General features: G+C 52.0%; 1 long non-coding RNA gene across 8 annotated transcripts in view; it reads right to left on the bottom strand.

Moving 5' to 3' along the window:
- Positions 1–11,929: 11,929 nt before the first annotated feature.
- The window catches only part of LOC116965533, a 40,300-nt gene continuing 24,881 nt past the window's right edge, over positions 11,930–27,348 (bottom strand). The window contains exons 1-6 of one of the 8 annotated variants that reach the window (XR_004409445.2): positions 20,267–20,375; positions 18,932–19,132; positions 14,984–16,104; positions 13,803–13,901; positions 13,251–13,311; positions 11,930–13,144 (exon numbers count right to left, since the gene is read on the bottom strand). This is a non-coding gene — a long non-coding RNA (uncharacterized LOC116965533). Of the gene's footprint in view, positions 13,312–13,802; positions 13,902–14,983; positions 16,105–18,931; positions 19,133–20,266; positions 20,380–20,558; positions 20,638–27,348 lie in introns of those variants that run through there. The other 7 variants (XR_004409443.2, XR_004409444.2, XR_004409442.2 and 4 more) reach the window with 7 other exon arrangements.

A 27,348-nucleotide genomic window follows, 5' to 3' on the forward strand; every position in this document is an offset into this window, starting at 1 on the left:
TCTTGGAAAGATCCCGTTGTAACAATAATCCAAACACCAAACTCCATGTCCACTAACTGGTTCTGTAAGGTGAAGATGATTGCAAGCAGCTCCAAGTTGATACCATCTATATTCTGGATGTCCCGGAACAGAATAAAGTGAGTATGGGTCCATAGTACCCTGAAATCTCGGGATGATGCATAATTCAAAATCAAACTTAAGTGGGTTTGAGATATTAAAGGTAAATGTAGAAAAAGGGGTCTGCAATGAGCTAACCTTTGATAAGGGTTCATTCTTCCTTCCCCTAAGCTGGAAAAACCTCTCCCAGGTGTGACCTCTAGCACTAGTTAATTCCACAGTACGATTATAATACACAGAATACTATTTGAACACAAAGGTATAATAATGGCAACAGACTGCTGGGATCACAATACTAAACAAGAAAGGTATATACATTCTTCAAAGCTTTCGGACATGAGAGTGATGAATCCAGGGTTCTTTGCCTTCCACTTTAACTGCATAAAAAGAAGTTAATAACACATGGTAAGGTCCTTCCCATTTCGGCAACATCTTATTCTTTCATTTAAATGTTTTTACCAACACTTCATCTCCCACCTTATAATCATGAACCTGTACTTCTGGTGTCACATCTTGGTACCAATATGCATATTTTCTAATTTTCTGAAAGGAATCTTGTAAATATAATAAATATTGAGTGACATTCTCATCTCCATCCAGTAGTGCAGTTTTTGCTGAAATATACGAACCAGGTGCAGCTAAAATTCGTCCAAATAGGACCTCTGCTGGGCTAATTCCTAACGGCTGCTTTGGAGTAGTTCTAAGATCCCATAAAACTAAATTTAATGCCTCTGGTCACTTTAATCCAGTTTCACTGCATACTTTCACTAATTTCTCCTTAATTGTTCTATTCATTCTTTCTACTTGCCCTGATGAAGGTGGGTGATACGGAGTATGAAACTGTCCTTTGATGTCTAGGTTTACATAAACTTGTAATAAAATAGCTGCTGTAAAATGCGGTCCACGGTCAGAGTCTATCACCTCAGGTACGCCATATCGAGGAATGATTTCCTTAAGCAAGATTTTTACAACTATTTTTGAATCATTCTTCCGGGTCGGGAAAGCTTCTACCCACCCAGAGAGTTGATCTACTATTACCAGCAAATATTTATATCCGAGAGCGGCTGGCATTTCCGCAAAATCAATCTGAAGTTTCTGAAAAGGATAGACTGCTGGCGGCCCCTTCCCTGGCGTTACTTTTGGCCTTATATCTCCATATCTCTTACACAAAGAACATGCTTCAGTCAGTTTCTTAGCTGCTGAAAAGATTCCTGGTGCTGCCCGTAGCTGGGTTACCTTTGAGGCTACTGCTTCGGGACCTCCATGCCCCTTCTCATGGTACCGACGTGCAAGTGGCAGTACATACCTTCTGGGCAATAGAGGTTTACCATTCAGGGTCCAGATCCCTTTATCTTGCACAGCTTGCATCTTCTTCCATTCTTCCATTTCGGTGGTCGGGACATCATGATAAAGGGTAGCAGGGTTTGGGATAGAAAAGAAATTAGCAACCACAACTTCAGTCGTGGGATAATTTTTAGTAGCGGCGGCTCGTGCTGCGGCATCTGCAAGAAAATTACCTGTTGCAAGCTGATCAGTGCGCTTCGTATGAGCAGGTATATAAATTACCGCAACTTCCTTTGGCTCTTGTATTGCCAACAATAAGTCATTAATCAAAGACCCATGTGCAATGGTTTTACCTGCAGATGTTAGAAAACCTCTTTCTTTCCACAATGCACCGACTGCGTGACAAATGCCATAGGCATACTTCGAGTCAGTGTAAATATTAACTCGTTTATTCTTAGCATACAATGCTGCTTTGTTTAGTGCTATCAATTCTGCAGCTTGAGCTCCTAATGTCGGTGGCAACTTTTCAGTAGCTATTGCAAAGCCCGTAAATCTCTTACCGTGAAGATAAAAGGAAGATCCGTCAGTAAAGAGATTCAAATCAGGGTGTTCCACCAGAGTGTCCCTCAAATCTTCTCTAGTCTTACTTATAGTTTTCAAGACAGCTACACAGTCGTGCGATCTTTCAGGTTCAGTCACTGGGAGTAAGGTAGCAGAGTTAAGAGTCTTTGATCTCTCAAGCTTAACATTCTCCGTTAGCAAGAGGATAATTTCATATCTGTGTGTCCTTTATGCAGAGAGTGCTTTTTCTGCATATTTGGTTAGTAAAAGTTCAACCTCATGGGGAACAGCAACTATGAGATAATGGCCTAGCACAATGTTCTTTGCCTTTTCCACCAGCTCAGCAGCTGCGGCAATAGACCGCAGACAGTATGGAGATCCTCTGATAACTGGGTCCAAGGTGACAGAATAGTATGCTACAGGACGTTCATAGGGTCCATGATTCTGAATTAATACTCCCTTTGCAATTCCTCTGTTCTCTGTTACATATAATTTAAAAGGTTTTTTGTAATCTGGTAACCCAAGAGCTGGAGCATTTACCAAGGCAGTCTTCATGGACATAAAAGCTGTTTCCAATTCTTCCGTCCATGGTACGGGTTCAGGGCTCATATCTTTAGTAGTTTCTACCAAAGGTTTTGCAATTTCCAAAAATCCCAGTATCCAGGGTCTACAATATCCAGCTTGTCCAAGAAAGGCTCTCATTTGTTTCTTAGTCAAAGGTCTAGCGATTTCTTGAATTGCTTGTACCCTATCTGGATCTAATTTTCTAGTACCTCCGGCTAGTATAAACCCTAAATATTTTACCTCAGGCTCACAAAACTGCAATTTGGAGAGAGATGCTTTATGCCCTTTCTCATATAATCTAAGACATACGTATTTAGTATCTTTTACACAACTGTCATAATCTTTACTTGCAATTAACAAATCATCCACATATTGTATCAATACTGACCCAGCCGGTAGTTCCAGATCTTGTAAATCTCTCTTTAATATTTGAGAGAACAAAGTTGGTGAAGCAGTAAATCCTTGAGGAAGTCTGGTCCAGGTATACTGGCGACCTTCCCATGTAAAGGCAAATAAATTCTGGCTGTCAGGGTCAATTGGTATTGTAAAGAAAGCTCCGGTCAAATCCAAAACAGTATAGTATTTCGCCCAAATTGGTATTTTTGTAAGGATAGTAGAAGGATCGGGAACTACTGGATGTGGGGGTTCTACATATTCATTTACAGCTCGTAAATCCTGAACAAACCGATACTCAGGATTTCCATCCTCATCCTTTCGATTTTTATTTACAGGTAAAATGGGAGTATTAAAAGGACTAACAGTAGGTCTTAAGATGCCCTTATCCAAAAAATTCTGTATTTGTTTAGTGATACTAGGAATAGCTTCTGCTACGATAGGATACTGCTTAACTGCTGGGGGTATACCACCTTTAGTCTTAATTTTTACGGGGGCTGCAGATTTCAGAAGTCCCACATCTTTACTAGATTGACTCCATAGGGCACTGGGAACTTCTCTCAATTCCTGTGGTATTGAGGGAACTTGCTGAACTTCTCCTTTTACAACTACAGCTGACCCTATAAAAACCAGGAAAAGTCCCTTCTTTCCCAAAGCAATTTGAGTTCCTAAATCTTGCAAAATATCCCTTCCAAGTAAAGATACGGGGGATCCTGGGGAAACTACAAACCGAGCCCAAGTATGTCTATCTCCGATTGAAATGGGTAAGGGTTTTGTCAGGGCTTTCTCCTCCACTCCAATCACTCCTTTTATAATTATATCACTGGATTTTTCAAATTCATCAAAATTTAACAAAGACAACGTAGCGCCAGTATCTACTAAAAAGATAACTCGTCGACCATTCACTTCAGCAATCAATTGTCCATCCGAATTCAGCGGTACTGACATTACTGAGAGAAACTTCTTTGACGAGGAACAGCTCCTCCGATGTAAGGTGAAGCAGCTTGTTCTAGAGTCTGCCTAGGGCGAATAGGACATTCTCTTTGCATATGGCCTACATTACCACACCAATAACATTCTACTGTACCTCCTGTGGTAGGAGGAACCGGACGCCATCCTCCTCTACCTCTACCAGGGGGAAATCCTCTTCTCGGTCCCCGATTTCCTCTCAGAACACCTCACCCTCGCATATTTTGGGCTAAAGCGGCTGCTAGTAAATACATGTCATCTCTCTTATCTTTTCTTTCTCGCCTTCTCTCATCCTCTCGCTGTTTCTCTAACCTCCTCCTTTCTTCGCTCTTTTCTTTTTCTAATTTCTCTTGTCTTTCTGCATCTCTACCATTATATACGAAGTTGGTTACTGAAATGATTTTCTGCAAGCTTTCATTTTGCCAGCCAGGCATATGTTTCTGAAAATATTTTCGAATATCAGGGGCTGCTTGATTGACATACACGCTAATAGCTAAAGCTTCCTGAAAATTTTGTTCAGTCATCCCTCCGTGTTGTAACAGTGCTGTTCTTAATCTCTGCCAATAATCACTAGGGTGTTCATCGGTGCGTTGAGTACATTCCTGGACTTTCGCCCAGTTGGTAACTCTCTCTTCACACTGGCGTACTGCTTCTATTAATAAATTAGTCGCAGTTCGCCAAGCCTGTAACCCATCTTGTGCGTGTATCTGCCAATTCGGATCGGCCTGTGGCCAAGTTGGTCTCCCGGGTGTATTCTGACTCATTTCGCGATCTTTCAGCATAATCCTTTCTCTTTCTTCGTTTGTAAACAACTCCTGCAATAAAGTTTGCATATCCTCCCAATTGGGCTTATAGTCTCTAATAATACTAGACAAAAACTTAGCGCATTTTTCAGCATTGTCCCTTAACCTCGGCATTTTTTCTTGCCACAACATCAAATCACCAGGTTTCCAGGGTTGGTGTGTGGAAACTGCAATAACTGGAGGAACTTCAGGTCCTGAGTTGGGGCCTACTCTAGGATTAGAATGAAATTCCACTACCATAGGATATTGTCCTACAACAGACTTCCCTTCTGATTGTGGATGGGAACTCTGGTTCTGATTCTTTCCCTGATGATCATCAAGGAAGGCAATTAATTCTTCTCTTTTCATAGGTTTCTTTAGAGCCATACAATTTCTCAAATCGGCCCGTTCCAGCCATAAAAATAAATAATTCATCTGCTGTGGATTCCTATCTTCTAATATCAATCTCAAACATTTCAACCTAGTTTCATCGAAGGTACCTTCAGGTGGCCATACTTCTTGGGGACCTGCCCCTCTAATTCTGGTTGAAAATGGCCAGTCATCTTGACATAACACTATAACTTTACTTTTACTCAACCCTGCTGTCCCAGAAAGTTTATTCCAATTTGCTAATAATTCTGCCAAGGGGGATCCTTTAGGTACTGAAGGATATCCTCCCATTCTGCAATTTTCTTTGTGAGGGGTATTTCAGAGTGATCCTTTCCTATTCCAACCCACAAACACAGACAAGAGGAGACTTGAACTCACCTTTCTGTAGCCGGCAGTTTGTAGGATGTAATATCGGGATCCTCTTTTATTCGTCCTCCCCGTCACAGCCTGGAGTCCCATCTGGGGTGCCAAAACTGTTAAAGGAGACTCAAACTCCGTCGTGGGTTACTCTAGGATTTTATTCAGGTCCAGCAGCGTTGGGTCACCTCCGCAGAGAGTAACAGCTTACATGAGTTCGCATACATGTATTTATGCACCTACAAAGCATTACCTAATCCAAAATACACAGAATTATACTTTATCAGTCATTATTATCTTGACAGTGGGTTTCACATCTTGTTCTGGAGTCCGACCACTTCGTTGTTTTGTTTCTTCTTTCTTTTAGTCTTCAAGGACGATTACCCCAAGTTCTGTACGTCTCAGGTCTTAGTAGTCACAATGATAGATCTCCCATCGTTTCGGTAGCTAAGGGTCAGTTTCTCATACATCAACATCCTTTGAACTGTCAGGCACATCATTACCTTTGTTACAACATTTTATTGATGCTCTATTCAGTTGACTGCGCATGCAGCCCTGGGCTGGGGCTATACAGGGGACAGAGCTGATAGAACAGCTTGTGCAGCAGCACTGCATTGCAACATTTTCCCAACACTCTCCCTGATAGTTCGGTCACCCCCTTGACATCCCTGCCGGCTGCAAAGGTCTACTTGCTCTGAGGTGGACTGTATAGTCTGTAACTAAACAGGCCAGGCATATCAACATTAACTATAGATTGTTACTGTTATTCTTCCCCTGACTAACATTGTTAAGCCCCTAACCCAGACACATGTGCAGACTGACACTGCACACAAAGAAGACAAGTTACTTGACTCAGAGATATTAAAAGACTCCCAACAACAAGATTTACTCCCAGAGGGAAGATACCTTTAGGTGAAAGACCTAGGGGGCCACAAGGAAGAATTCCACAAGACAAAAGCCACAGCCTGTGACAAAAAGGTACTGTCACAACTGCAACGATGAATGTGCAAGAGGCCAGGCTTTGAGACCCAAGACCAAAACAATGCACAGAACCAGTCCCAGAAAAGGGCTCTGCGAAAACAAACCACTCAACAGAAGATATGCAGACACAGCCTGGATCGCCGCTACAAGAGAAGACTATCCATAAGCTTCTCACACACAGCACATGCAAGAGATGTGCGCATTGACCTTCTAACACAAGAAAGGAAGCTCTCAGTTAGCATTATGCTGATGAGTTGAGGCACACAAGACCCTCAGTATGGCTACCCCTATACCTGCCAATCACAAAGAAAACAATGGGAACATCAAGACCCGAGTAACCTATGGTATAGTCCACAGAAAACAAGCAACACAAACTACCTCCGTACCTACAAAGCCACGTAGGGAATAACAGCAGCAGCTGGCCCATGGAAAAAACACGATGGCATGACATGGCGACACAAAGATCTAAAATGAACACCATACAACCACAGAAAGCAGTGCTAAAAAACAGTTAAACAAGAACAAGAGAACATAAACGCCATGACTGATACCAGAGCAAACATCAGACACATAAGGAAAAAGACAAAACTGGAATAATAGAAAAATCTCGTGTGCCTGGGACTATGATAAAAGAAAGCCCCTTAGCTGCAGATTTTTATGAACACAAATAACACACATACTCTTCTCCAAGAAATTCCAGGGAAAACAGCAACACAAACCTACACTGGAAATAAGTGCCTAGTCATTACCCCTGAGTAACAGTGACCGTGACATCCGGATAGATGGTGAAGGGACAAATGAAAAAATTAAATCAAGGAACGAAGTAAGTTAAAGGCATGGAGAAGTAGAGACCTCAATGTTCTGGAAAGTATATTTTAATGTACTTAATGCTTCCTGAGGTGAGAGTCATCTGACATTCAGCCCTGCATATTGAGACGCAGAGGCCAAGGTGGTTTATGCTGTGTCTCTTGTGACCCGGTCATACCTCCCGACAGCTGCAGAGAGACTAAAACTGAACAGATCTCATCAACATCCAAACCCAAGTGTAAAACTGATCTGAGAAAGGCTGATGAACCCTCCTCCCTTTCGCAAATATCCCCCCCATCTCAAAACTTTAGAAACTCTTTCTCCTCCTGAACTGTCAGGGAAGGAGCCCCACTCCTTCCTGACAGCTCCTTCCCTGTATTTGAACCCGGGAACCCACTGTATTACCCATTCTTCAGCAGCTGTTCTGAGCCCCTCCCTACATTCTGCAGGCGCCTCCTACTTTACGCCTTCCCACTGACTCTGGGCTCCACTATAGGCCCACAAAAATAAGTGCTTACAACCAGCAAGGGGCCTTCCACAAGCTGCAAAGGCTCTAGACACAACACAGAACTCTGGGGGCAAACAAGAACAGTGATGAGGCATCCTATACCCTGAAAGACACTATGCCTTTGTGAGAAGCAAGGCCACGTATATATAATAAAAAGGTTTTATTGGGGACAAAGTCAGTGGAGCAAAGAATACAGCAGTGGGCGCAATGGCACACACTCTGGAGCCAAAAGGGGCTCCCTTTTATTGTATAAAATGTTATTCATCTACTCTAATACATATGCATCACTACCCCAAGGATAGGGAGGGAATATTACAACTAGTTCCGAGAAATGATTAACATATCCTCCCACCCCAAATTCCTCCCATCGCACTTGCGCAGTGCTCCCTGGTGGTCGTGAGCAGGGCTCTTCAGATGAAGGCTTGTAGTCTTCTTCACTGTGTTCGCTAGCTGACCCTTACTTCTGCACAAATTCAGTCCTGTGGTCACGTACACCTTGTCCTTCAAGTTTTGGCTAATTTGCAGCTCCTTTGTCTTTATGGCTCAGTGGTTTCAGTTCCTCTCTTCTCTCCAGGACAAGAGATGGCCCACCCTGTTCTTTCTCATTCCATTGCAAAGGAGTTACCATCCTTTGATATGGACCATCTGGTGAGCATCCCAAGAAGGGGGGGGGGGGGGGCGGTTGTTGGGTTGGTGTTTCCTCAGATCAATTCCCCCCTTTTCTTTTCCCAGTAGTAAATTCTTCTACTTTTCTTAAAATTTGGATTGTTGTACTAATAATAGCTTTAGCCTAACTCAATAAAAGTAATTGTTTAATTACTTTTAGCAAAAGCAAAATTCTTCTATTATTTATCACACCTTATATCCCTGGCACTTTCTTGAAAAATGCTAAAACTCCATATACAGATACATGAGATGCTCACCCTAACCACTACTAGATAATGTCACCATCATGTGACAACACAACGGAAACTGCCCCAACCAGCAGCTGCTTACTTTAATAATGCACACTGCACATGCGCGGCCCCCGGACTGCAGTACCTAATTTCGGTCACCTGGTGGCAGTAGCAAGCACTCCGAAACACGGGCACACTGGGCAAGCGCGGCCCCCCGACTGCAGTACCAAACTTTGGGCACCCGGTCGCAGTAGCGAGCGACCCGACGAGCTGGCATACTGCGCATGCGCGTATCCCGGGCTGCAGTACCCAATTTTGGTCACCGGGTGGCAGTAGCGAGCACGCAAATACACGAGCACACTGCGCATGCACGACCCCCGGACTGCATTACCGTATTTCGATCACCGGGTGGCAGTAGCGAGCACTCAAAAACATGGAAAACTGCGCATGCGCGGTCCCCGGACTGCAGTACCGAACTTTGGTCACCGGGTGGCAGTAGCGAGCGGTCCGAAATACGGGCACACTGCGCATGCGCGGTCCCCGGACTGCAGTACCGAACTTTGGTCACCGGGTGGCAGTAGCGAGCGCTCCGATGTACGTGCACACTGCGCATGCACGCTCCCCGGGCTGCAGTACCGAGCTCTGGCCGCCGGGGGGCAGCAGCGCCGTAACGCTCCTCCCCTGAGCTTGAAGGACAAGGAGAAAGGACGGGCAGCCCGGTTCCTACCAGCCAAAGGCGGCAGCGCCTCGCTGGGGGTGCCGGAATCACGTTTCTCTGCGCTTGGAGCGGCAGCAGCGAGCCAACAGCTACTGGCTGCAGGCAGCGCCCCAGAGGCAGAGGGGCTACGGTGGGGGGGTGGGGGGGTGCGGTGAAGAATATGGGGTGGGGTGTAGAATACAAACAGTGAGGGGTGGCTGGAGATCAGAGGGCGGGAGCAGTCGGGGCACAAGATCGGAGGGCAGGAGATGTGGGAGGGAGGGCTTCTCATGGCAGGGGAAAAAGTCCTGCGTGGGGGGAGCGAGGGGGGGAGACACAGCAACCTCACCTGGACACAGCAGGGGGGTAGGAGTGAGGGGAGAAACATGCACGGGTGGGGGTGACCTACACCAAGGAGTCGACGGGGGCTAATCCACAGCGGGTTAACTCACCTGCGATAACCCCCAACAGATCATCCGTGCTGGGTAACTGACCCACGCCGCATAGTCCCCAGCGATGCCCCTCAAACTGCTGGTGTTTCACCCCACGCTTTCTCCACATTGGGTTTTCTTCTGCTTTTCCGTAACACAAAAGCTGGAGTTTCCTGCTTTTCCGTTTTGATTTTTCTTCGGTGGTTTTCCACAACATAAAACCTGGTGATTTCTGCTTTGGTTTTGTCCATGAAAATGGGTGGTATTTTGCCTCCCAGCTGCACAACCTAGGCAGATTTGGCTTTCCCAGGAGCCCAAAACTGAGGTGTTCTTTCCCCCCTCACCCCCCAACTTTTTTTTTTCCCTCCCTACGCAGACCCAGAATCAGGGGGTTTGGGGTATTTCTGTGCCATGGCAGCAGCTCCTGCTCTGCCTGGAAGGCCCCACCAAGGGAAGTCCGCCTTCGGGGCAAACGGCCCCAGAACAGGATGGGAAAAAGGGGGAAGAGGAGAAAAGGGTAGGAGCCATGTCATGCTTTAAGCCCAGCGGGCAACTGAGCACCACACAGCCGCTCGCCCGCTCGCTCCCTCCCCCTCACAAACGGAAAGGAGAAAATACCACAAAAGGCTCCAGAGGCGAGACAAGGACAGGGCGGGATGACTCGCCCATTCCCGCCACGGGTCCCTTAGAGGAAGAACATCAATTTCATTCACGCAGCACTGCCACCGCTAAACAGAGTGGGACGGCAAGAAATACAACCGCCTCTCAAAAACACCTTCCCCCCACCCCTCCCTTCTTCCCAGGCTCAGATTTGCTCCCCACTTCTCTACCTCCTCCTGCCAGCAGCAGCACAGCGGGCAGGGGGTGGGGGTTGCAGTCACTTCATCACCCGTTGTTTCAGCTGCTCCTTCCTCCTCAGGCGAGCACTCCTCACACTCTTCCCCTGCTCCAGCGTGGGCCCCCTCCCACGGGAGACAGTCCCCCGCAAACTTTCTCCGACATGAGTCCTTACCACAGGCTGCAGCTCTTCTCGAGCTGCTCCAGCGTGGATCCCTCCCACGTGTCGCAGTCCTCCCAGCGCTGAATTGCAACCGCATGGGCTTCCCGCAGGGTCCCGGCCTTCTTCGGGCGCAGCCGCCTGCTCCGGCGTGGGTCGTTCACCGGCTGCAGGTGCCATCTGCTCCACTGGTGACCTCCGTGGGCTGCAGGCAGATGGCCCTGCCCTCTCACCACAGGCTGTCTTTGCAGAGGTATCCCCCTCACAGCTCCCACTCCTCAAGCACGTTATCGCGGAGGCACGGCCACCATCGCTAACTGGCTCGGCCTGGGCCAGAGGGGGGTCCGGCTTGGAACCGTAAGCACATGCACCGGCACACCCCCCCCCCGCTACCTAAAACCCCCGTCACACACACGCAAAGCCAACACAGGCCCCTTCTGAAAGCACTTTTCTATCTTCAACAGAGAGGGATTTCGAGGAGTTGGGCGGGAGCTAGTTTTGTAATCCTTTCTAGAAACCTTATATATCATAGACATTTACGCTCGCGTATCTATCTACGCACATATATCTACCTACGGATTATATATGTTTCCTAGTTATTACCTATTTCCACTCGTAACAGACTATCTATCTAGCCATATACACATATACATGGATACCTATTTACACTTAGAGAGAGTATCGATTTAGATACCTAGTCACACATAATCTCTATCTAGACTGCCTATAATACCTACACTGGACAGAGTGTAGATAGCTCTACTCAGTCTTTTTGTACTGTAAATTCCCTCATATATAGAATACATAATCCAGTTTTGAATTTAAAGCCCCAAACATTTTAAGTATACTCAAGCTATTTTTGTATTGCAAAACCCTATAGATACATATTCAGAATTTTTTTATATTCTAAAATCCTTTCTGTAGTAGAGTAGATACGGTTTTAGTTTGAAATCCTTTTTTATATATAAATGAGTATAATTTTACATTATATATATAAACACTACAGATTGTTCTGTATTTCATCGCCTCACAGTTTTTAGGTTTTTTTTAAGCTCCCCCATGACCATCCCCTTCCCCCACTCACCTGCTCCTCTGCCACGTCATCACCCTCCCAGTGACACTGGGGTGCCCCAAATGACATTATCGTCCCCCTCGGATGACGACGCCCCTCAAAAAGGCACAACACAACGGAAACTGCCCCAACCAGCAGCTGCTTACTTTAATAATGCCATTTAGATATGTACAAGCCCCCCACCCCTGCTGAGCGGTGGCTCTGCTAGAAAAATAAAGGGGGCCACCAACCTCCCCCCGCTCCCCAGTCCCTCCTCGCCGCCCCAAACAGTTGTAGCCCTCCCAGCCCCTGCCCCGCCAGGCTGAGCCAGGAGCCTCCAAACACAGGGCTGGCCCCTCGCCCTCCTGGGCTCAACCACCGGCGGCAAACCTGGCCCAGGGGGTGTCTATCGGGCATCACGAGACGCTCGCAACAACACAACTGAAAAACAAAAATCCCAAATCGTATTCCAGCATCTTAGAAAAATAACGCAGCAGACAGCTCAGTCAGAAGAAGGGATCGCACAGGAGTCGAGCTAGGGGAGGAGTCTGTGAAAACAGGTCAGCTCGAAATACAATGCATCCTGTAAAGGCTGGAGTGACTGGAACTCTAAAAATCACTATTAAGAGCAACCGATACGATTTTGAGCACTTGCCATGCATAAAGGCAAACAGTCTTGCTGAGTCGGACAAGGTCTCCTCCGTCCCTCCCAGCGCTGCTGCAGTGAGAGAACCCAGGGAGGCTGCAGGACAAGCTCAGACCCGAATCAGAACCTGCCCCTAACAGCTACAGCCCTGGCGCTGCTGCTGCTGCTGCTGCACATCTTGCTTGCTTGGTCAATAAAATCAGAAGTGAAGTGCCAAACTTGAAAAAGTAAAAGAAAAAAAAGAAAGAATAAATCTCAGTAATTCACTCTCTATGAAAAGGTGCGCATGTTTATATACATCCAATAAAAATACTCACACTATAAAAGGAGTCGATTTTCCTTTTGCATTAGCTCAACTTGCAGAGCTGTGAATTGACACCACGACATTACCTATCTCCAAAACACACAGTTATCGTGTGGCCCAGGGGGTGGGATTTTCCGGTGTCACATAGTTAGGAGGGACACCTGGCCAGCTGCACTGCCCAAGAGAAATGCTGCTGAACCACCAGGGAAACGTGCCGTTGAAAGCGAGACGGAAATAAAGGAAAGACCTCAGAGCACTCCATCAACATATCTAGAAGAAAATACCCATAGCGTTCAGTTGCCTCTCTGTTTGCTCTCTGGAGAGAAAAGTCTCGCCGCCGACAACTTCTACCATCAAGCACGTCCTCTCTGCAGACCCGCTCTGACCGGAAGTTCGTAAAATGAAATTTCTTTGAATGAGAAAGATTGCCATTTTGGAAAAACCCTTTTCAACTCAAGTCAAAACTACACACTGCAGGTTAAAGGAAAAAGGCCATTGCTGAAGCAAGAACTCACCAAGAAAGCCTCAGGACTCACTCTCACTCGTTACAAGGCCGCTAACACTTCTTGGGAAACCCTGAAAAACACACGGACGCGACCCCGATTTGTCCTATTTCGTCCACGTCTCCTCTTTGACCTCGATTGCTTTTAGTATGGATGCCAATATGTCAGTAAGGTTTTCGCGTGCTACCATAAGGTATTTTTAAAACTTTCTGACAGAAAAACCATAAAGCTTTCATCGTGAAAACAAAGTCTGTTTCTTCTGAACATCGGAACTCTGAGGAACCGTCTCTCCTTCCTCTTTTACTACAGAATTATCTTCACGGTACTATTTAACAGTAAACGCACAGAAACAGAAGACTATGCCCGCAGGAAGGAAAAACAAAGAGAGGAGAGTAAGGTTTGCATAGGCGGAACATGCTCCGGAACAGACCTTGTTTTTTGTATTTCTGTTAGAATACTTCATCTTAAAAACAGAGAAGGAGAGTTGGCACGTTCTAAGGGTTAACCTTCAAGTCCATACTACAAGCAACTTAGGAAAAATGCAGACGCACGTCGCAGACGTACCTCGTACTTGCAGACCGCTACGGATTCTCTCCATCTGCCTCGTACTTTCATGGCACGGGAAAGGGCAGCCACGGTGCAACGGTGGCAGTTGACATCCAGCTGAGAGGGGGAAAAATCCCTTTAGCATAAAGCCGCGTAGGAGTCTAAAGCTTCCTGGTTTGTTGGCGAAGACGGGACAACGGAGTGGAGGGAAGAACCATGTTTTGCATCATCTTTGGTACAGTTGCCGATACAGACCACTAGAGCTCTTGCGCTTTTTAGACAACCATGCCTTTCTTTCGACTCACTGGCAGCTTTAGTTTCACAATAACTCGCTCTCCTAGGCACAGGCGGCTGGCAGCCATAGCTAGCTACGTACGCTTTCTCAAGCCTAAGCAGAGCCAAGATTTCCTCAGCCGGTAAGTCCCAAGTTGAATATTTTTTTAAAGAGTACAGCAACCCATCTGTCCTCGCGAGCTGCCTCGCTGCAAACCCAGCAATTATTTTTCCCAGGCCGTTTCTCCAAACGCTGAGGACCTTTTAAAGCAGCCGTCGGGCCACCAAACCGGCCTAGGGTCCCTCCCAGCTTTTGATCATCCTTAGATTTAACAGGCACACGCTCTGCTCCACCTTCCAACGGCAAAAATGCCGGGGCGTGGGCCGGGGCCCCGGCCGCCAGAAGCCGTCCCAGCGCCTTCTCGGCGTGTCCAGCCCCATCCTATCCCAAACCGGGGAGAGCCGGCTGTGAGTGTAGAGCCCTGGGGCGGGGGTTGTCCCGGCCCCACCGACGATCCCCTTCTGCTGCCGCCTCCCTTCCCGCCCCGCACGGGGGGTGCACACACAGCACCCAAGGGCAGGGGGGGGGCCCAGGGCTGGGCTGCCCTGAGCGCGGGGCCGTGCCGCAGGGAGGCAGGCCGGGGGGCAGCTGAGACCAGGGCGATGACTACGGGGGTGACAAGGGAGGGGAAGGTGCTGTCGGGTTTCTCATTTTACCTGCAGGCTGATTCTTCCCCCGGGTGCCCGGTCGCCCCCCCCTTTTCCTGCGCGTTACAGCCCTGCCGACACAAGCCCTGGGGCCAAAGGAGCTACATGTGCTGCGACGTGGGCGACAAGGACAGCGGCCCCGCCCCGCTGCCCCGTCACCTCCCAGCAGCTCTCCCAGGCTGGTACCGTGAGCCCCCACTGGGGCAGATGACTCGTACCTGCGGGGGTCGGTCGCCAGGACGGGGCAGCCCCTGGCTTTGGGCTCCGGCTGGGGCCTGGTGCCCGCTCCCGGCTCGTTTCTCTCACTCGCTGGAAATTTGGTGGCCCACAAGGCCAGGGGATGCTGCGCCGCTGCCCGTCGCCATCCAGAGACAGGCCTTTGGCCGAGGAGGAGCCCGTGCCGTCGCAAACACCGACTCCTCGAACCCGCTGCTGAGGGTGTCATCGCTCCGTCTGTCGCCTGGACCGCCCGGTGCTTTTTCGTGGTCCCACCGGCAACTGTCCACGGTAACAGTGCCGGCACAGAAGCCTGCAGCGGGGCACGCGTTGCGCTGTGGATCCATCGGTGCCGTTAACGTCGCGATGGGAAACACGCGGGCGGTCGGGTGCCAAGCTGAGGCTGCTGCCACGTGGTGGCAGGAGGCTCCGTGACAGATCCTGCGCCCAACGCGACAGCTCGGGTTTGCGTGTCTGCCTGCTCGTGGCAGCTGCTGCTGCTCCCGCGCGGCGTGACGGCTCTGCTCGGACGGCCGCCCACGCTGCCGCTTCCCGCGCTGCTGGCTGGGGCTGTCTGCTGGCAGGGCCAGCCGCTCGTGGCAGTGCTCGCGACGAGCTGCAGCCAGGCTGGCCACGTCTTTCCAGGCTCCACCCTTCTCCTTCGGCGACGTTAGGCAGCCCCAGTGGGACGCGACTGCGGCTCGATTCTGGACAATCTGGGGTATTTTCCCTGGACGGCTCGGGGCCGCCGCCGCCTCCAGCCCCGCTGGAGCCAGAGGGCTTCCTTCCGTTCAGGTCAGGTTCATTTTCATCCGGGCGCAGCACGGCGCCTCAACATCCGAGATGTCGGGGAGCGCCTCGGCATCGCTCCCGGCACCCCAACACAGAAACCGTCCCGGTGATTGATCCTGTTGGTTCTTTATATCGCCCAACAGAGTGGCAGGAGGCCACGCTCGCTGCTCTCACGAGGACGGTCCGTAACAGCAGGCGCTGCCTTCTCTGCCAAAGGAAACGGCGCCTCTCCTCCTGGGGGGCAGAAACGCTTTGGCTCTCGTGCTCGTCGCCTTGGTCGATTAACACTTTCTCTTGTCTCTAACACGGGCTCGCAGCTGTGGCAGCTCACCTGTAAAACAAAAGAGGAGGGAAGCGTTACGCTTGTCCCCTTTCCCGTTCCAGACCACATTTGTTCCCTTTCCCATTTCACGCAGGACGAGAAAACCGGACTGGCTGAGCACCGCAGAGCCAGCACAGAGGACGACCTCTGTGCGAGAGAAGGCAGACGGCAGCAGCTAAGAGGGTGACCAGTAGCGATTTACATCACCTCCTAAAATCTCTCTCTTTCCAGCTGCCGCTGTGGGGAGACTGTGCGTGCAGAGAGGCCTTCAGGCACCTGCAGGGGACGGACGACGCCTTTCGGCAGCTGGGACGCAGCAGCGGGTACAAGGGCTCCCCGCACACACGTGCCTCTCAGCCGGCGGCTCCCAGGAGGGCAGAGGACACAGGCTGCCACCCCCAGGTCACGCCAGGAGCCCAGACTGCCTCGCCGTCCCTGGGGGGCTCGGCTCCACTAGAAAGCAGAACGGGGCCCTCGTGTCTCGCTCTGCAGCACAGGTCCCCTACAGCTGGCACCTGCCTGGCGGGGGAATACGTGTCCCCTGGTAGAGAAGGGGACCAAACAGTGACCCAGCGTCACCTCTGTCCTCCAGGGTTGACTTGGCCTGTGGCTGAGGAGGCTGGTTATGCATAAAACCGGGCCTCAGCCTGCGGTGGCCAGAGGAGTGCGGGAGGGGAGGGCAGGGGACGTCCTCAAAGCTGGCGGTTGCCTTCAGCGAACGGCTTTTGCTGCCTGCAGGGAGCAGCCACGGGAGGAGCGCAGGAGCCCCAGCTGCTGGCAGCAGCCTCTGCACAGCTGAGCTTGGGGACGGCCGGGGCAGCAGAGCGGGCACATCCCAGTCGGGCTCCTCGCTCCTACAACGCTCGCGGTGCCTCGGGGAAGGGGCACCAGCAACAGAGGCACCCCCGGGCACAGGGAGCTCCCCGGGGCGCTCCCGCGGCGGGGGCGGTTTTGGAGGGGCAGCTCTGGGCTCTGCGCAAAGAGGCGCTTTGTCAGCTCTGCTTGGTGGTGCCGAGTGCCTGGCCGTACCGCCGTGCCCGCCTGACTGGCAGCAGGTCCGCACTCGGAGCTGCCCCGATGCTTGGCTGCTGCAGAGCTGCTCCTCTCCGGGCAGGCCGGGCAGCGGGGCCAAGAGCTCCTGCTCAAGCCAGAGCTCCGTCCTCCCGGCTGCGACGCCGCGGCCGCTTCTTCACGATGAGATTTTCCAGTGCAGGTGACAGCGCAGGGGAGCAGCTGAGCAGCAGAAAGGCTCGGCCCGGGCCAGGGCGAGGAGCGCGGCCCCAACGTGGGCAGCACCGGAGGACGTGACCGGGCAAGGAGCATGGCCCTGGCACGGGCAGCACCGGGGATGCTGACACGGGAAGAAATGTCTGCTGAGCGCTCTCAAGCCAGCAGGCACGCCGTGCCCGGGGGACACCTGGCAGGGTCACCCCGAACGCACGGGAGCCGAGGAGACCGCGTCTGGCTCTGGCTGAGGAGGAAACCATGCCTGCGCTTGTGGCACGCCTTTTTCTGAGCTTCAGAAAGGCAGCGGTCACCCTCTGCTCTTGAGTCCCAAAAGCAAAGCGCTTGCTTTCCAGCTTGCAGCCTGAGAAACAAAGGGCCTCGTTCATTTCTCAGCCTCAGAAACTTAGGTCTTTTTCGGAGCTTCACAGAGAAATTACTTAGCTTCCCTTTTCAAGCTCTGAAAAGAAAGTCTTTTTTCAAGTCTCAGAACACGCAGAACTAGCTGCTGTTTTCAAGCACGGAGGAAAAACAAAAAACAAACAAACAAACAAACACACACCACCAAAACAATGAGCACACTCGGTTTTTGAAGAGCTTCAGAACCAGAGCACGTCGCCTCTGGTTTGGAGCCCCCAACCGTACCCACCGAGCTTGTTTTAAGCCCGGAAAACACTCCACTTAAACTGTTTCTCCGGGCTCAGAAAGAGACACATCTCAAACCCATTCCCTGCCCGAAAGGTCTGGTGGGCGGGGGCGAGGAAGAACCACCGACCCCCACCCCCGTGCCTCTGAGAGCCTACAGGGAAGTGCCTGGGAACTGGGGCTGGGGCCCAGCCTCACACACAGGCACAGCCCTGGTGCTGCGGGGCAGGTCAGGGCTGTCACCGGGCTCTGCCCATCCAGGCCTCCGGTGCCAACCGTGACTGTCAGCCCACACCCCCTGCACACCAAGGGCAGCAGGCGCTTTACCCCTTGCTCCTAAAGCGCTGTCCAAACTCTCTGGAGAACGGTGCCTGCAGGCAGCAGGACAAGTTTTTAATCCTCCGGCAGCTTGCCCCAACCTCCACCTCGAGGGACGAGGTCTGCAGGTCGGTGCAGAATCTGCAGCAGGGCCAGACCCTCGCTCAAGGTTCTGGCACAAACCGGGGACGCCAGGTCTTGCAAAGGGGAAAGAACACAGACAGCACCTGTGAACCGCATGTGCCGCTTATCAGAACCACGCTCTGCCTTGAAGAGGAGCTTCAAAGACCAACACCGGATTCTGACCCGAAGCCTGCCATCAGGCACAAAATTCATTACCTCGAGGCTGAGTAGGGAGCTATGCTCAGGACTGCGGGGAGGCAGGGCGCTCCCGCTCTGCTCAACCCACCCGCAGCAAACACCAGTCGCGCCGGGAGCAGGGGCTGGCCCCGAACACACCACCCTCCCCCAGCCAAGCCAGGCAGCAACAGCATCACTGCAGACCTTTTAGGCTCAGCTCTCACCCCTGGCCTTTAGGGAACAGCCACCAAGGCTTAGCTTTCAAGCCGCGCTCTGCCTTTCTTCCCGGTCTCTCGCACTGGGCTCCGCAGAAGAGCAGCATCTGGCCAAGCCGCTAGTCCCACCGTACCTGAGCGCGCTACCCGGCCTGCCTGGGGTGGGAAGGCGGCTGTTCTTAGCAGAAGGAAGGGGCCACCAGGTGCTGGGGTGCGATTCCCTGCCATCGGCTACCTCCCTCCTCCAACGCACCAGTGCCGACGTCCCAGTTGATCCAGGCCTCGATGGAAGCGCCCCCAGCATCGGCCACAAAAACAGAGGCCTCCCATCCACCCTGAAAGCAAAACAGCAGGTGTTTAGTGAGCAGGGCGCAGGCGAACCTCCATCCTCCTCTGAGAGGACACGGGCGTCACCCCCGTGCAGCACAGCCGTGGCCGTGCAGTACGCCGTGATGGCTACCATGCGCCGGCTATGACGAGCCGGGAAGCGGCACCTCCTTGTTCTCTGCCTAGCGAGTCAGAAGGACTCTCTGCTCGGGAACTAACACCTCCACAGCTTGAGGGACGGCCCGGACCAAGCCCCTGCTTCCCTGCACTGCAAGTGCGTGGGCAGAGAGGGTCAGAAATGTGGCCGTCTACCCACAGAGGACCGGCACAGGCAGGAGCCTGGAGTTCTGAGCACTCAGGCACCGGGCGGCACCTAACAGGGCAGCAGGAAACCGGCCCAGGGCTCCCGGCAGGACCCGCCGACCCAGCCGCGGCAGGGCTCTGCCGGCCCGGAGCCGGCTCCCTGCCCCCGGGGCCGACCCCTGCTCCCCGCGGGACGCGGCCCCGGCTGCCCACCCGTGCGTGGAGCCGGTCCCGGCCGCGCGGAAAGCCTCCAGCCGGGGCACAGGCGCTGCCGGAGCGGCAGGGAACCGCTGGGGTCGCAATAATCCCACAAAGCACAACAGGACTTCCCCAGTTTTAGCCCGCCCCTTTGCAGCGCTGCGCCCTAACAAGAAACGCATCGGGCGTTCATCACCGGAACCTTAAAAGGGGCAGAAGACAGGGCTTCCGAGACTCGTGCCCCGCACGACTGCTAACGGCACCCCCGGTAAGGGGGACTCAACCGCATTCGAGGTCCAGCTTGCCGCCGTCCCCACGGGGCTTGGGGTGGCCTGGAGCGACCGGCCAGGCTTCAGGGGAGGTGCTGGAGCTGGGGGCAGCTGCACGGGGCCAGCGGGGCCGGGGGAGGCTCAGGCGGAGCTCTGGCGAGCTGGGGGCACGCCCGCCTCCTTCCCCTCTTCCCTTCCGCCGGCTCCCGGGGCGCTCCCGGGGCTGCCCCGGCCCGGCCCGGCCCGGCTCGCCGCCAGCGCACCGGGAGCCTGCCGCAGCGGCCGCCGTGCAGCTTCCCGTCCCGCCACCCCTACGCCGTCCGGCGGGCAGGAGACACCCCCTCCCCTGCCCGAGGGGCTCGCTCGCCTCACCGGTGGCCTCAGCCCGCCGCCGCCGCCCGGCCCCTCTCTCTCCCGGGCGCCGCGCCGCCATGCCGCTCCCGTACACCGCGCCTGCTCCAGCCCCGACGGCGCGCCGCAGGGGCCAGAGCCGGCGCGCGAACGCCGGGGCTGCAGCACCGCGCTTCGCCCACGGGGTGGCGGCGGCGGCGGCAGGAGCGGTGTACGGCAGCCGACCCAGGGGCGGCACCGGCGCTGCACTTCCGCGCCCGGCGCGCCGAGCAGCCGCGCACGGGCGGCGGCGGCGGCGGTCGCGGTCCCTTACCGGGGCGCAGCAGCGAGCGCGGCGCGATGCGACCGAGCCCGTTCCCCGCGGCAGAGCAGTTCCGCTCCCGGCAGGAGACTACTGATCCCGGCATGCTGCACGGGACAACATGTCCGCCGGGTAAGTTGGCGGCGGAAGACTACATCTCCCGGCATGCCTTGCGGACCAACGTGCCCGACGCCGCCGCCACCTGCAGACTGCAACTCCCAGCATGCCGCGAGGCGACACCTCCCGTGCCGTTCAACCCTGCCGGGACACCGGCCCGTGGGCCCTCCTGCCCCCAAAGCGCCCGCGAGGCCCGGCTTTTCCTGCGGGGACCGGGATTCCCACTACCGGCCACCGGTCCCGGGTCACGGCTCCGCACGACGGGGCAGCGCTCCGGCTAGCTCTCCCGCCGGCCCGTCGGGACTTTCCCCGGGATCGCCCCTTCACTGGGCCCCGACCTCCCCCAGGTGCTCCCCCATCATCCCCCCACGGCGAGCCCCAACGCTCTGGGAGCCCCGCGTGTCTGTGTCCGTCCTCCCCACTGCTCCGGCGCACCAGCTTTCCTCCATCCCCTCGGGTTCCGGGCCACCCACGGCCCCGGCACCACCCCCACCCCTCCGTGAGCTTAGCGCCGGTCTTCTCGGACCTGTCTCTGTGTGCCCCGGCCCTCCCTACCCCTTTGTGTCATCTTCCCCGGGATATTCCAGCTGGCGGGGCCCCCCCGGCCCCACTGACTTGTTCTGCGGTTGCAGAAGGAAGGGCAAAGGGGCGGGTCTTGGGCCACGCAGAAGGGAAAACGTGGGACTCTAGGGCACACCGAAAAAGCGCTGCCAAAACTCTGGGCGGGGAGGAAAGCTAAACAGGAAGTGTGGTAGCACACTGTATGAAAATCATGGGGCCTTGGGGCACACAGAAAGACTTGGGGGAAACCTAAAATATGAAACCAGGAGTTCAGAGGGCTCCAGGGCACAGCCAACTACAAACCGGTGCACGCCAAAGGGGCTACACAGCATGCCACGGAGCTTAGCGTGGCAGACGGGAAGTGGCCTGCAGCCACCACCGGACTATGGAAACCCTCTCTCAGCACTGCTTGTGCTGGCCCCAGCCCTTCTCCAGGATCTTGGGTACTGTAAGTGGTTGCCCCTTTCAAGAACCCTGGAAGAGGTGACCTCGATGAGCTCGTTGGGTATGAAGAGCTCACAACCCGTATTCCTTCAGATCCTCCTCACTATCCCCCCTATCCATGCTTGCCCCAGACCAGAGAGCCCAGACCAGCACTCGTCATGCTCTGGCCTCATTCACCCCACCCCTGCCCCAACACACAGTTCTCCCCCCACTAACTCGCACCAACTCATCCTAGGGACGCTGTGCCCAAAGCCTGCTTCCAGGCAGGCTTGCGTGCCTGCCCTCCCGCAGCTCCAGCGTGTCTGCATCTGCAAGAGCAAGGACACAGGTGAAGACCCACAATGGGGAGCAATCTGGGGTTCCATTCTTGTATTTTACTACTGTTTGTGTGCTCTCCCCACTCAGACCTTCATATGTCCGTATCCAGCCGAAAAAACTGCTTAGCCCCTAGCAACTGCAGTCACTCATAGCACTTAGGTTTTTCCCCCTCTCTCAGAATTTACTTGCTCTTTCCTTTCTAGTTCTTACACCTCCTTGGCCCCTTCTGTACATTCTTCCTTAAAACAACACGACTGAAATAAAAAAAAACGGGTCAAGTAGCTGCTCTTCAAGTTGGTGGCTCCGGGACGATTATCGTACAAATGAACCAAACTACTCAGGTGACTGGACAATTCTAGTTTTAGAGCATTTTACCAAAGCTTTAACTGTGGTTCCCCACTAGGTTATGTTACAAAAAGCTTGTCCCCGTAAACTGAAACTCACAGAGAGGCACTAGATAAGGCAGCCCAGTGACCCAGTCCGAGAAACGGAGCCCCTGCCCTGGCTCCTCGCAGAGCTGTCCCTGCAGAGCCACCGGCCCCATGGCATGGGGGGACATTCATGATGATGAGTACCTGGGAGAGGCTTTCCACATCACCCTACAGACTGAGGAAGGTTACTGCCTAAGGTTATGGGACACGTTATGGGGTGCAAGGGAAGAGCATTCGGGGACTGCACAGAACGAACTATGGTATGTTTATTGGAGGAACCAAAGGTGGGGAAGGGGAGGCATCGGAACAGTTTGGGGAAGAACAAGCATGGGAAAATAGGACAAGAGGATTCAAAGGGCTGGTGGCACGCCAACGGGTTGCCGGTCAGCAGGACTGTCTGGCCATGCCCTGTGTCTGATCAGCATAGGCTGTCCTGCCTTCTCATCAAACTCCATCTCTAGGTATTTTCATGACTGAAAGATTCTCTGGTTTTGTGTGCATGCGTGTGTGTAGGGTTGAATGCCCGCAACTGAAGTCATAGTACAGGTCACAGGGGCCCACGTGTCTGTGGTGCGGTGCCAGCAACTGAAGAGATCTGAAAGAGGGAAATTAAGTGCCAGCAACTACAGTCAGAGCACAGGTCATAAGGGCCTTTGCCAGCTGGTGCCAACAACTGGAGCAAGTGAGGGTGTGTATGTCAGTGTGTGGTCACTAGCAAATACAAAGCCAGATTAGCCAGGGAATAGGTTGAGTGGCTTGGGAGCTGGGTACATGTATATGTCTAAAAGTGAGGGACCTGAAGGAGCTGGCTATCACAGGGACCAGGACACTTGTTTGCATGTGTTTGTGTCTCTGTGTGGGAAGAAATCAGGGAGAGCAAGACTCTGGTGCCAGCAATTGGATATACTGTGTATCTGAGCACTGTTGCCTGAGGGATCCACAATGAGAGGGGAACCTGTATCAGCAACTGGAGTGGGACCGCGAGCCTCAGGGGCTCGTGTGCCCAGGTGCCAGCAGCTGGCAAGACCTGAGACCAGATACTGGGTAAACTCCGTGTCTGAGGCCAACTGCTGTCGGGATGACAGCGTGTGTGTGAGCGAGGGGGGACTGGAGACCCAGGGTTGAGCTACAGGACAGACTGACTGTCTAAGCCCTGCTACTGGAGGGACTCCTTTCTACATATGCTTTATATTTCCTACTAATGGGACTTCATCCCGATCTGCCAGAGAGAGGAACGGGATGAAGCCATTAGTGCTATCTGCATTTTTATGAGTGCTGAATGTTGCTGCCCATGTTGATCTGTGTGTCTGGCGCACATATATATATATATATATATATATATATATATATGTATGTTGCATTTGCATGTTTGCATGTGCCTGGGAACACATGCCCAGCCCCATTACTAGCTGCACCCAGGGGCATGGATGGAGCTGCAGCAGTTCAGCAACTCCCCAACACCTGACACCAGGGAATTAACCTAGGTGTCTGTGACTCTCTCTAGAAGGCTTTCCATTTGCACTCCAGCCCACAGCCAGGGCACAAAGGACTGCCAGGCCTTTAACTAGGAAAGAGATTTGTGCCGCTGGCCACAGCCCTGGAGCCACAAAAGGCCTTGACTTCATGGGGATTATAATTTTGCCCAAAGGGTTTTTGCCTAATGTTGTGCTGGTGAAAGCAGGCAAGTAGAAATGTATGTGTGGTGTTTCCCGGATAAAGGAACAGAGGAAATTTGAGGTTGTTGTGTTGGCTAAACTACTTAAATATATGCTTGTGGGTGTTTGCTACAGTCCTAAGATGTCAGTAATGCTGGGAATCAGAAATACAGGTATGTGAACGTGGTTTATGTTTCTAAATGTGCAGATAAGCACTTGGTATTTCTGAGCAGTCTTTGTCCATAAGTTTTGGTTGAGGTGGTCCATTACCCTGTTAGGGACAGCTGACCTTGCTTTGCTTTATTACACTGCTCTGGGGCAGGAGGGCCACCCTCATGTTAAAGTGCTGAATACAACTTGGTGGCCGCAACTGCTGTAAATTAGTTAGATCTTGTATCTTGCTCTTTTCAGTGTCTCTCAGTGTTTAAAATAACAGTATCAGGAACAAAAGTGCAACTGACACTTCATCTCCTACCACCAACAGACGGCTGCCTAACAGCATCTTAAGTGAGATACACTTACGGAGACAATTTGTTAAAAATGTGCCTTCTTCCATCACTGAAGCCTAAATTATGCATGTATGAGGGAGAGGTGTCTTTCCTACAGATGTATTTACCTTTTTAACTTTACAGTTAAGATCCTTCCTGACACTGTTTATTCCCTATTCCTTTAAGTCACTTAGGTTTTTTACCACCAAGTGATAAACCCATGTGCCAACTTAATTAGGTAGCTTTTCTGTGCTCATTATTGGTGTTGCTCTGGCTCCCCAATGAAGATCTTCAAAACCAATATGCACTGAGTATTTTCAAAACAGGAACTATCACCCTCCAGCTTGCTAGTTTCCCCTAGTGTCTGCTGTCTGTTAGAAAAATGACTGATTTTATTTGCTGCTTCTATTAACCCCCTTGTATTTTACATGCAAATACCTAAACCACAGACCTGAGTGGAACATAAACCCTTTCCACCAAAGCACTGAATCACTAGCTTTCTTTTCCTGCAGTCACTCAGCCCGCCAGTTCTGGACAGACTGTGTTCTTTTACATGACCACTTTTTGGTAGGTGATGTGAGTTTTCAGCCTGCTTTCACCATAACCACCTTACTGTTATTGTGATACAGGAGCTAAGCACAATACTAGTGTCCGCATGTTGCTGTCTCTGTGCAGAACACAGCTGACCTGATTACAAGAAGTGGGGTTGTCTTAATACCCTAACTGAGCCCCACAAAGGATCTTTTCCTTCTTCTTTCATCTACCTTTAGTTCCCACAGGCCTTCATTATGAAGGTTTCAATTGAACGCTGTTGACATATACTTGAATTCAAATATTTATGCTATTCATAGTGAAATGCTTGTTCAGCTAAATGCTTAGCTGTGTCAGGACTCTTTTGATCAAACTGAATAAAAGACTTGACCAGGTATTCTGCATAGCCCCAGGTCATACAAAGGAATTCACCAGTTCAGGGACCACATGCAGTATGCAGTGTAGATCACGTCAAAGGTTCCAGAAGACAGAAGGAAAGATTCTGCCAGGGCAGGACTTGATCTGACTTTCAAAGCCTTTACGGGCATTTAAGGGCATTCTGAGTGTTTGATTTTTGTCCTCTTTGATGAGGACTGTAGGCAAATTTGGTGTTGTGTTTAACTCCCATTACCCACCTCAGTGATGGGATATCTCAGTGATAGGATCCCCACTGTCCTAAACTTCACTGTCCCTGCACCTCCTTGCTGCCATCCCACAGGGAGCAGCCAGCCCTCTCCATTCCCTGGCACCTTAATCTAGAGAATGAGAGGATGGAAAAGAGAGGGCACCGGGCTGTAGAGAGCAGCTAGGCCTATGTGCTCCCACAGGCAGAACTGCCAGTTGTCCCATCAGGTAAAATGCCTAGCTTCATTAGACCCAGTGGTATTTCTTGTGCTCTTATGCAGTGCAACAGAGATCTTTCATCTCAGACTCTGCTATGCCTGAGGGATGCATTACCCTAGAGCCTGCTGATACTATACTTCAGCCCTTTTTCTGGCCAGAGTAATGCAGAAAGAGATTCTGCCTGCTTACCTCTCTGCCCACTTACCTTTCTGCCCTATGGTTGCACATGTCTCTTGATTCCCCTTGTGCCGTTCTTCCAGTTTCAGTGCTTTAACTCACTCTCCTGGCTTCTTCAGCCTCCCCTGTTCCATGCCACTTCTCCCACTGTAAAAGTCACCTTTCAGTGCTGTGAAGCCTTTCTTCTGTGTACGATTCCCTTACAGCTCTCCAAGTCTCATCAGAGCAAAAGGGGGCACTCTCGCACTGCGGTCTCATCTGTATGGGCTATGTTAGTTTAACAAATACTGTCTGGAGTGTAAGAGCTCTGGAGTGTAAGAGCTCTGACTAGTAATCATTCGTCAGCAGGTAGATAAATCTCTGGTTTGCAACTGACCACCTATGTTAAGAATCCTTCTTGATAAATGGATGGCAAATACATGCTTCTCAGGTGTGTGTCCTTCCTTAAAGTTGCTTTAAACTGTCTCCTACCCAAGGAGAGACTAGAATTTCTGTCAATGGCTAAGACACGTTCAGCCTGTCTCATCCTTCTCTGCTGCTCTTTCTGCTTCCTCCTGCCCAGCAGTGCCAGTAGACGGATGGTGAGGACAGTGCCATGAACTCCAACAGGGAACTTAAAATTAACCTGCCAACAAAGAGGGGGCACACTATTTTTAACCTAACTCATTGCCTAGTCTCACAATCGGTTTAATGCCACAAAGGTGGGAGCAAATGGCAGCTGTCAAGGAGCGTGCTACCGAAGCCAAACACGGCACGCCTGTGCAGCAAAGCTCTGCCTGTGCTCTTCCCTCAAGGCGTGCGTGCTGTGGGCCAAGGACGGAGCCCGGCTGACCCTGCTGTGTGCTCTTCTCTTGGGCAGCACAAGCTTTCCTTCTGACCTCTGTGCCCAGCCCATTGCCTGAGAGCTCAGCTGGCCTTTTACTCGACATACACCCTTCCCTTGTTTCTCTCCTTATGGCCCCATACGCCCAGATTCTGGTGTTTCTTTTTGTTCCATCCTCACTGAGGAACGAAAATGTGTTTGAACTGTCACTTCAGTTGATCCTTGTGTTTTTTTGGTTGTGATTCTTGCTGCTCATACTTAGTGCTTCCTTTCATCTGCCTAAGCCTTCTGCCTGAGCATAGGTGCAGGCACCCATCAGAGGTTACATCTGTGTGTCCTACAGTGTTTTCAGGCTGAGGCAAATAAGTCTTGGGATCAGCATTTAGACTAAGCCCAGTTTTTCATAGAGCTGCT

The sequence above is a fragment of the Tyto alba genome, unplaced genomic scaffold (assembly GCF_018691265.1).
Source record: "Tyto alba isolate M040663 unplaced genomic scaffold, T.alba_DEE_v4.0 Super-Scaffold_42, whole genome shotgun sequence".
Lineage (NCBI taxonomy): Eukaryota > Metazoa > Chordata > Aves > Strigiformes > Tytonidae > Tyto > Tyto alba.